The 11,353-nt window shown below is 45.7% G+C and overlaps 1 long non-coding RNA gene across 1 annotated transcript; it reads right to left on the bottom strand.

The window, feature by feature from the left end:
- Positions 1 to 471: 471 nt before the first annotated feature.
- Positions 472 to 9,593, bottom strand: LOC115478089. The gene is made up of 3 exons (XR_003943436.1): positions 9,487 to 9,593; positions 2,395 to 2,406; positions 472 to 482 (listed from the first exon to the last, which is right to left on the bottom strand). It is a non-coding gene; the product is annotated as an uncharacterized LOC115478089 (long non-coding RNA).
- Positions 9,594 to 11,353: the final 1,760 nt, after the last annotated feature.

Genomic DNA, 11,353 nt, shown 5'->3' with positions numbered 1-11,353 from the left:
TATGTAACAGAGTGGCCTCCCTGCTTCGGATACCTGGCTTTCGCACCTACTCCTACGTGGATTGGGTGTATGGGCGGGGGCAGGGGTCGGGGGGCATGGAACCTGGGACGGATTTCATTTCGGTCATTGTCCGCTTTTGTCTTTGCATGGCACGTTGTTCACTGTCCCTGCGCCAGGAGTTTAGGTCAGCAGAGAAAGTTAGTGGGGACATCGTGAGAGCCGTACAGGACGTGGCACGGTGGGAGCGGGTAGAGGTGGGGGGGAAGTACTTTTCAGAAATGGTGGAAGCATGTGAGGCTCAAGCCACCTTGAATTGGTTTGTTTAGGGTTGGGGGGGTTGTATATATGTGTATGTATATAGGGGGTGAGGGGTATTTATGTATCTTTTTGTAGTTATGTACACTGTTTTCCGTTTTCATTAATAAAAGGGTTTTCCAAGTATCCACCACTCTCTCTGTGAAAAAATACTTCCTGACATTTTTCTTGAATCTGCCCCCCTTCAATCTCATTTCATGTTCTCTAGTTCTACCGCCTTCCCATCTACGGAAAAGGTTCGTTTGCGGATTTATACCTTTCAAATATTTGACGTCTGTATCATATCACCCCTGTTTCTCCTGTCCTCCAGGGCATACCCGTTCAGGTCATCAAGTCTTTCCTCATACGTCTTGTAACGCAAATCCAATACCATTTTTGTAGCTTTTCTTTGCACCGCTTCAATTCTTTTTACATCCTTAGCAAGATACAACCTCCAAAACTGAACACAATACTCCAGGTGGGACCTCACCAACGACTTATACAGGGGCATCAACACCTCCTTTCTTCTGCTGGTCACACCTCTCTCTATACAGCCTAGCAACCTTCTTGCTACGGCCACCGCCTTGTCACACTGTTTCGTCACCTTCAGATCCGTGGATTTCTACTCCCTAAGTGCACCACTTAGCATTTCTTCGCATTGAATTTTAATTGCCATACCTTAGACCATTCTTCTAGCTTCTGCAGATCCTTTTTCATGTTTTCCACTCCCTCCTGGGTGTCCACTCTGTTACAAATCTTAGTATCATCTGCAAATAGGCAAACTTTACCTTCGGCAATGTCACTCACAAATATATTGAACAGAATCGGCCCCAGCACCAATCCCTGAGGCATTCCACTACTCACCTTTCCCTCATCCGAGCGAATTCCATTAACCACCACCTTCTGGCGTCTGTTCATCAACCAGTTCCTAATCCAGTTCACCACGTCGGGTCCTGTCTTCAGACTGTCAAGTTTATTCAAGAGCCTCCTGTGGGGAACCATGTCAAAAGCTTTGCTGAAATCTAAGTAGATTACATCTATAGCACGTCCATGTTTCAATTCTCTGGTCACCCAGTCAAAGAACTCAATGAGATTCGTTTGGCACGATTTACCTTTGGTAAAACCATATTGTCTCGGATCTTGCGACTTATTGGCTTCCAGGAAGTTCACTATCCTTTCCTTCAGCATCGCTTCCATTACTTTTCCAATAACCGAAGTAAGGCTTACCGGCCTGTAGTTTCCAGCTTCTTCCCTATCACCACTTTTGTGAAGAGGGACCATATCCGCCATTCTCCAATCCCTCGGAACCTCTCCCGTCTGCAAGGATTTATTAAACAAATCTTTAAGAGGACCCGCCAGAAACTCTCTGAGCTCCCTCAATATCCTGGGGTGGATCCCGTCCGGTCCCATGGCTTTGTCCACCTTTAGCTTTTCAAGTTGTTCATACACACTCTCTTCCGTGAACGGTGCTCTTTCCACTCCATTCTCATTTGTACTTTTTCCAGTCCATCGGGGTCCTTCATCGCTATCTACATAGCGGTTCGCAGTATCTTTTAGTCTCACAATTCCATTTTTAGTCATTCTCCTATCACTAATATACCTGAAGAAATTTTTGTCACCCCTCCTTACATTTCTAGCCATTTGTTCTTCTGCTTGCGCTTTCGCCAGAGGTATCTCTCTCTTGGCTTCTTTCAGTTTCATCCGGTATTCCTCCCCGTGTTCCTCTTCTTGAGTTTTTCTATATTTCTGGAACGCCAACTCTTTAGCCTTTATTTTCTCAGCCACTTGCTTGGAGAACCATATCAGTTTCCTTTTTCTGTTGCTTTTATTTACTCTCCTTACATAAAGGTTTGTGGCCATATTTATAGCTTCTTTCAGCCTGGACCACTGTCCTTCCACTTCTCGTACGTCCTCCCAGCCCATCAGCTCCTTCCTCAGGTATTCCCCATGGGCGTAGTTTGACTGTTTTATTTGGGGGGGGCAAAGGATGGGGCGGAGCATATTAGCATATTCATTTGCGCATATATATATATATATATACTTATTGCAGTGCTCTGTACCACTACAGTATCTGAGTAATCATGTGTGATGCAGTACAACCTGTATTTTCCACTTATCAGAGCCCGTCAAGTTCTCTTCCCATATAAGAACAAAGCAATACAGTTCAACTAGATTTGAAGGCATAAGCGGTAATAACGACTATGCTAGCTGTTCAGAGGCCCGAACAATCTGCAGTGCATCCTCACAGTCCTGCTCTGCAGCCATAATAGGTGGAGGTGATCAGTGAACAGCCAAAGTCCCAAGGAGTCCGATTACAAAACAAACATTTGGTAGTGAAGTCCAACAGCCTGCCCACTACTTCAGTATTAAACTCTGCCAGGCCATCCTCTCACAGATCAGGAGTCGGGACCACATCACAGAAGAGAGAATAGAGGGTTCTACTTACTCATCCCAGCCATGCATCTCTGCCTCTGTTGCTTCAGAGAAACACTAAGAACAATATATTAGAGCCATTTCCTATCTTTCAAAATCAGGAAGCGTGTGTCGCTCCCTCCTTTCTCCCCTCCTCTCTGGGAATTTCCCATCAGCTGCAAAGGGCAGACTCGACAGCCAATCAGAACAATGAGCCATAGCACCCTCCCTCAGCTGCATCTGTTCCTAGCGTGCACTACAGTACGGATTGCAGACTGCGGGTAGTGAAACCGATTGTGAAATCCAAAGAAAACAATTATTGCCTAGGCTCGCAAACTTTTCGTTTCAGCTTTTGAATCCTTCCGACCAAAGAAAATGCGAGACTGAAGCCTCTAGCCAATTGAAACACGCGGCTGCTCTCTAGGTTGCTGAGACTCGTCTTGTTATTGGCTCACCGCATATAAGCGAAAGTTGTCTTGCCCACACGCTCGTCTTTAATTTGCGATTGGTGGCTACTCAACTCGTGTGCTGTGTTTGTTACAAGATCTAACTCCTCCTACTATCGCATCATTGGCTGGAGGGATTCACGCGCATAGAAATTGACAAGGACGAGGAGGACAGATGATCACGTGGTGATGATCCTGTCCCAAGTCCCGACGAAACCCAGACAAATCGGGGAAATGTGGAAATCCGCCCGTACTCCCCATGGCGCCCTCAAAAAGAGGACATGTCCGGGGAAATCCGGACGAATGGTAACCCTAGGTGGGAGGGCTTAAAATTTAAAACCTGTGGAATGTGTTTGCTGTAAAACCTATCTCTATAACTGTATTAATCCACTTATCTACACAGCTGGTTGGGATAAGGGGAAGACAAGGTTACAAAATGCACCAGAAATGTCCAAACGCACAGTTTTAGGGTAGGAATATCCAGGAATAAAGCCAGCACAAGTCTTATCTGAGTGAGTTTCCTTGAGGCAGGAGACAAGTAAAGACCTTGAAGATGCCCAGCTCTCAACAGAAACTAGCCACTCCTAATCATTTTAGATTGTCTGCAGAAAACCAGTTGGGATGGGGGAGGGGGAGAGTTCAGCACAATTTTAGTAAAAGAAAGAGAGTTCTAATACTATCTGGCAGTTTTGAAATCTGAAATCTAGTTTTCAGATTTTCAGATATCAATAAACCAGTTTGAAAACAACAATCAGGTCACAACAGTCAGATCACAATATTTGCAGAGCAGTTTAAAACAGGTTTTTTTTCTTTCTCACAATTTTTTTTTTTCTTTCTTTTCGATAATACGGTCTGGGACGCCCAAATCCTGAAATTTAGGTCGTCCTTAGAGATGGTCGTCCCTAGACTTGGTCGTTTCTGATTTTCGGTGATAATGGAAACCAAGGAAGCCTATCTCAGAAACGATCAAATGCAAGCCCTTTGGTAGTGAAAGGAGCCAGCATTTGTAGTGCACTGGTCCCCTGACATGCCAGGACACCAACCGGGCACCCTAGGGGGCACTGCAGTGGACTTCAGAAATTGCTCCCAGGTATATAGCTCCCTTACCTTGTGTACTGAGCCCCCCCAAAACCCACTACCCACAACTGTACACCACTACCATAGCCCTTACGGGTGAAGGGGGGTACCTAGAAATGGGTACAGTGGGTTTCTGGTGGGTTTTGGGGGGCTCACAATTACCACCACAAGTGTAACAGGTGGGGGGATGGGCCTGGATCCGCCTGCCTGAAGTGCACTGCACCCACTAAAACTGCTCTAGGGACCTGCATACTGCTGTGATGGACCTGAGTATGACATTTGAGGCTGGCATAGAGGCTGGCAATCAATATTTTTAAAGATTTTTTTTTAGAGTGGGAGGGGGTTAGTGGCCACTGGGGGAGTAAGAGGAGGTCATCCCCGATTCTCTCTGGTGGTCAGTTTGGGCACCTTTTTGTGCCTTGGTCATAAGAAAAAATGGACCAGGTAAAGTCGTCCAAGTGCTCTTCAGGGACCCCCTTTTTTTGTCCATTATGGGTTGAGTTCGTCCATGTGTTAGGCACACCCAATTCCTGCCTTCGCTATGCCTCTAACATGTCCCCGGGAACTTTGGCCGATCCCTTTGATGGAAAGCAGTTGGGGATGTCCAAAATCGGCTTTCGATTATACCGATTTGGGTGACCCTGTGAGAAGGACGCCCATCTTCCGATTTGTGTCAAAAGATGGATATCCTTCTCTTTCGAAAATGAGCCTGATAGTACATTTTTTTTTAGGTATATTAAATGCAAGAAGCCGGCAAAAAAATCTGTTGGACTACTAGATGACCGAGGGGTAAAAGGGGCACTCAGGGAAGATACAGCTATAGCGGAGAGATTAAATGAATTCTTTCCTTCGGTCTTCACCGAGGAAGATTTGGGATTGGGAGAGATACCGTTGCCAGAAGAGATATTCAAAGCTGATGAGTCAGAGAAACTGAATGAAATCTCTATAAATCTGGAAGATGTAATGGTGCAATTTGACAAATTGAAGAGAAGCAAATTGCCTGGACCAGATGGTATTCATCCCAGAGTATAACAGAATTGAAAAATGAACTTGCAGACCTATTGTTAGTAATATGTAATTTATCTTTAAAATCAAGCATGGTACTAGAATATTTGAGGGTTGTCAATGTAATGTCGATTTTTTAAAAAGGTTCCAGAGGTGATCTGGGAAATTATAGACCGGTGAGCATGATGTTGTTGCCAGGCAAAATGGTAGAGACTATGATAAAGAACAAAATTACAGAACATATATGGATTAATGAGTCAAAGCCAACTTGGATTTAGTGAAGGGAAATCTTTCCTTAACAATCTATTACATTTCTTTGAAGGGGTGAACAAATGTGGATAAAGGTGAGCCGGTTAATATTGTGTATCTGGATTTTCAAAAGGCATTTGACAAAGTACCTCATGAAAGACTCCAGAGGAAATTGGCGAGTCAAGGGATAAAAGGTAGTGTTCTATTGTGGGTTAAAAGCTGGTTAAAAGATAGAAAACAGAGAGTAGGATTAAATGGTCAATATTCTCAATGGAGAAAGGTAGATAGTGGGGTCCCCCAGGGGTCTGTGCTGGGACCATTTCTTTTTAACATATTTATAAATGATCTAGAGATAGGAGTAACTAGTGAGGTAATTAAATTTGCTGACACAAAGTTATTCAAATGTGTTAATTCACAAAAGAATTGTGAGAAATTACATGAGGAACTTACGAGACTGGGAGACTGGGCATCTAAATGGTTCCACATTAGGAGTCACAGACCAGGAAAGGGATCTAGGTGTTCTCATTGTTGATATGTTGAAACCCTCTTCTCAGTGTGCAGTGGTGACTAGGAAAGCAAATAGAATGTCAGGTATTATTAGGAAAAATGAGGACGTTAAAATGCCGCACCTCAAGTAATGTGTGCAATTCTGGCCACCGCATCTCAAAATAGATATGGTGGAATTAGAAAATGTACAAAGAAGGGTGATGAAAATGGTAAAGGGGATGGGAGAAGAGACAGCTGAGGGGTGATATGATAGAGGTCTATAAAATAATGAGTGGAATAGAATAGGTCGACGTGAATCAATTGTTTACTCTTTCCAAAAATACTAGGGCTAGGGGGCACGCAATGAAGCTACAAAATAGTAAATTTAAAATGAATCGGAGAAAAATGTTTCTTCACTCAATGTGTAATTAAACTATGGAAATCATTGCCAGAGAATGTGGTAAAAGCAGTTAGCTTAGTGGGGTTTAAAAAGGTTTGGATAGCTTCCTAAAAGAAAAGTCCATAAGCCATTATTAAATTGGCTTTGGGAAAATCCATTGCTTATATCTAGGATAAGAAGCATAAAATGTATTGTACTATTTTGGGATCTTGCCAGGTACTTGTGAGCTGGATTGGCCACTGTTGGAAACAGGATGCTGAGGTTGATGGACCTTTGGTCTGTCCCAGTATGGCCCCCCATTACCTCTCCACTCTCATCTCTCCCTACATTCCTCCCTGTGAACTCTGCTCACTGGACAAATTTATTTATTTATTTGTTACATTTGTATTTCACATTTTCCCAAATTTTTGCAGGCTCAATGTGGCTTACATAGTACCATAACGGCGTCTGCCAATTCCGGTATGAACAAATACAAGGTGATATTGTGGTAGAATAAGGTTCATGTATGTTAAATACATTGGGGGAACTTAGAGAGGAAGAGGAAGAGTTAGGATATGTCCATTACGGTCTTTGGTTTCATTATGTCGCAGGTAGCCAGGTTTTTTATGTTGGATCGGTGGGGTATGCCTTTCTGAACAGGTTTGTTTGGTTAACTTAGGACAGCCTTTTTCCTGTCTCAACCAAATACTGTCAGTGCCTGAGTAACTCTCGGTTCCGCCCTTAACTGGATATTGCTGCAGCAGTCAGTCAGTCAGGATTATTGGCGGTTCTATTGGGTTATGTGCTACTGAACCTCTTCTGGGGACATGGTGGGCTCTTTCCCAGAAAACAACAAGAACGGAAGATGTACAGAAAGACCAAACTAAAATTTGGCTTTTTTACATCTGTGATTTTAGTTTGGTCTTTCTGGTGTTTTTTACGGGAGATTTGGACTCTCTTTGTCGTTGTTGGGCTCCTTCCCAGCTCACTAATGCTAAATATGGACCCTAAAATTCTTTCAGTGCTAATAAAGCTTTAGATATTACAATTCTCCTAAAATGCACAACAATTAGGATCATAGTGGAGAAGTAACCTAATGGCTAGTGCACCCATCATGACAGCACTATACAAATGCTAATAATAATAATACTTATGATCCTTATGGAATAGTATCTCTAAGTATTTTAATTGTGTAGGAGACCATTTAAGATCTGCGGATCTAATGTTAATTTGAGACATAACATCATTGAGGGGTATAACCTTTGATTTATCCCAATTGATGTGGTATCCTGAAAATAAGGAGAAGTGGGAAATAGGTTGTAATAATTGAGGGACTGAGGTAGATGGTTGAGAAAGAAAAATGAGAAGATCATCAGCGTATGCCACAGTTTTAAACTGCTTATTGTCCGAAGCAAGCCCATAGATATCTGGGGAGTATCTAATGGCAATAAGCAACATTAAATAGTTCATCTATGTAAAAGTATTGATTTTGATAGTGTATCATTAATTTTTTTCTTGAATAGGGAAAATGTATAGGACTTGAATCCACTGAATAAAGTTATTATAACCAAACCATCTGATAGATTTGAAAAGATGTGACCATTCTACCATATCAAACATTTTTCGGCATCTTGTGATACATAGAGGGGCATAATCGAAAGATCATCCAAATACGAATTAGGACGTTCTTACGAAAGCGTCCAAAAATAGACATGTAAAACCGAAAAATAGTATGTGCTTTTTTCGATAAACGATTATCCCTGTAGCAAAACAATCAAATGAGGAGCGCATAAGCGTGACAAAATTGGGCGCCCTAACACGGTCTATTATTGCAGGTGCAAACGACCAAATCAGAAAGTGTGTAAAAGAATGCACATAGGTGTACTGCAAGTACAGTACATGTTGTTCTGGCCATCTTACTGGAAAATATGAGGAACGCGTATATGTGTCAACTACAGAAAAATCATGCTGCTCCACCCATACTTTCCTCATATGTGCCCATCTGCATGTCCGGATCTGCATGCACTATACACCTACTGAACATGCAGCTATATGCATATTGTGTATATGTGAAAAGGGTCGGCTGCGTCATACTCATCTATATAAGGCCGCACACATAACCAGGCATGTGCACGTCAAAGACGTCTATGCTTACGAGGGCGTCCACGTGCTGATAGGGCTATATATGGGATGGTCATCCATATATGGAGCTGTGCATGAAACGACGTCCCTCACGCAAGGTCATCTATATAAGGCACTTGTTTTCCAACACGTGGAAAAATGGCGCAGCGACGTGAGCCGAACTTCGGGCAGGAGGAGAGCCTGCTGCTGGTGCGCCTGTGCCTAAGGCACCGGCACAGGCTCTTCGTTCAACACCACCACCTGCCCCCCAGGCTCCAGGCCATGCGAGCCTGGTCCCGCATCAGGGACAGGCTTGAAAGGTAAGGTTATGGGCCAACCCCCCTCCCCTCCTGTACCTACACATATAACAGCTCCGTCATCAATGTTACCACCAGTAACTGGAGTGTCCATGCAAGGATAATGAGTAATATAGGAACATGCACAATCACTAATAAATTGTATGTTATTGAAAGGACGACCATTCCCACATCCCTACAAGAATGTATTTCATTAGTTATGTATGTCTTGCCTGTGAAGGCCACATTTTCCAACCCCTCTTTGCAGCCTCTATGTGGCTTACAACGCATCCGAATAGTGGAAACATGATACCAATGAAACGTATACCATACTTTATAACATGGTCATGATAACACATATAAAGTAGTTTTACAAGCATACATTATAATGCATACAAACGGTACTTTCTGGCCTCATGCCCACCTCTCTGGCATCATCTGCATAGGAACCAACTCGGTGGCTGCTGTGGGTGCTTGACCACCCCCAATATAAAATAAATGTCTTGTATGTATGGAGGGAGGGGTAATCTCCACTGGGGGTTCCACCCCCCAAAATGGTAAAAAGGTGGCTCCTATGATTCAGTACCAATGGAGGTGGCCCCCCCCCCCCCCAACACTGTTGACCCTCTCTCTCTGGTATTTGAATAGCAAATGAATGTGTGCAGAGGACAAAAAGGACCATCCCCCCCCCTGACCCCTGCTCTACAAACTTATATCTTACAGACGCTTTGGAGTGCACCAGGACCTCGAGTCCCTCAGGCGGCGGTTCCGCCATGTGAGGCGGGAGAGGCCCGACCTCATCCGGGCGGTTCGAAGGCACCTCAGGGCTCGCCGTAAGTATTCAAAAACAGGACACCTGTACAGATTTGTAAATACACTTCTTGAATAATGTGAATGTGTTGTACAATATCAATTCCCATCTGCCTAATAGCCAACTAGTAAGTAATAACATATCTGTCCCAGATCAAGGATGCAGGTTGCAGGGGTTCTCCCATGAGTGTGGCTGCAACTTCCGACCATCCCCCCAAGATGAATGAGATAATATGCCTCACTTTACTATTCCCCTTTCTGTGGTGGCTGATTAGTGTGTCCTGGTAGACCTGCCTGAGGCCCTACTTTTACTGCATGTCATGGCCTAACTCACATAAAAGTTTTGTGCTCAACACCCTTCCCACTGCCCCCCCCCCCCCAATAAATCCTACAACAACTGCCCATCAACCCCTCGTTGCATCTCACAATGCAAACATGCTGGTCAGCAATGAATTTGGTATGGCAACATGTCCTGTGTGGTGTGTGTCAGAGGAGGTTCCAGGGTTCTTTGTCATGTCATCTGATGCAGCTCATTCCCCATGGGCATAGGCTACGCCTTACCACACCCTGGCCCATCCCCCGCCTCACGCCACCCAGCTACTGCACTATGCAAGCCATGTTGTATGTGCTGATCTCAATCACACTCCTTTTACATACACAGGGCTCCACCACCAGCAAGCCGAGCGGGCAGATGAGGAGGGCCACCACCTGCAGGAGGAGGAGGAGGAGGAGGAGCAGGAGCAGGAGCAGGAAAGCCACGAGGAGGAGGAGGAGGAGGATGAGGAGGCGGCGGCGCCTGCACAGGAGGCGGAGGAGGAGGAGTCGTCGGGCTCGGAGGAGGGGGTCCTCGCCATAGATGAGGACTATAGGGAGGCCCCCTCCCCACCTGTACCAGCAGCAGAGCCCTCTCCCTCACCTCGGCCATCCACATCCCCTGCGGCAGCACCATCACCTGCCCCACCGCCTTCCCCTGTGTCTGCTCCGTCCCCTGGGCCTGCTCCAAGCTCTGGGCCTGCTCCAGCCCGTGGGCCACCTCCAGCAGCCCTAGGCGCAGGTGCCATGATGCGCCTCCTGCAGCAGCTGGTAGATGGCCAGCAGCAGCTAGTAGTTGGCCACCACCAGCTGCTGCAGGAGGTGAGAGCCCTACGGCAGGGCAATGAGCAGCTCCAGGGCCCACTAAGGGTACTGCTGGGCCTGCTCATTGCCCTGCTACAGAGGGCCTTAGTCAGAGGGCGTGCCCGCCCTTGACTTAAATTGGGGGGGGGGGGGGATTGTTGGGGGTGTGGGGAGTGGGTGGGGGAGGGAATTGTTGGGGTTGTGTGTGTGGTGGGGAGGGAAATGTTGGGGTTCTGTGTGGGGGGGAGGGAATTGTTGGGGTTGTGTGTGTGGGGGGAGGGAAATATTGGGGTTCTGTGTGGGGGGGAGGGAAATGTTGGGGTTCTGTGTGTGGGGGGGAGGGAATTGTTGGGGTTGTGTGTGTGGGGGGGAGGGAAATGTTGGGGTTCTGTGTGGGGGGGAGGGAATTGTTGGGGTTATGTGTGTGGGGGGAGGGAAATATTGGGGTTCTGTGTGGGGGGGAGGGAAATGTTGGGGTTCTGTGTGTGGGGGGGAGGGAATTGTTGGGGTTCTGTGTGTGGGGGGAGGGAATTGTTGGGGTTGTGGGGAGTTGTGGGGGGGAGGAGGGCATTGTTGGGGGTTGTTTTGTAGGGGTGGGAGTGGGGGAAAATAAATGTTTTTTTTACACTTTAACTATCAGGGTGTGTGTGTGTTTGTCTCCC

This window comes from Microcaecilia unicolor, chromosome 9 (genome assembly GCF_901765095.1).
Source record: "Microcaecilia unicolor chromosome 9, aMicUni1.1, whole genome shotgun sequence".
Lineage (NCBI taxonomy): Eukaryota > Metazoa > Chordata > Amphibia > Gymnophiona > Siphonopidae > Microcaecilia > Microcaecilia unicolor.
Note: the sequence above shows the minus strand (reverse complement) of the source record. Positions and strands in the feature narration are given on the sequence as shown.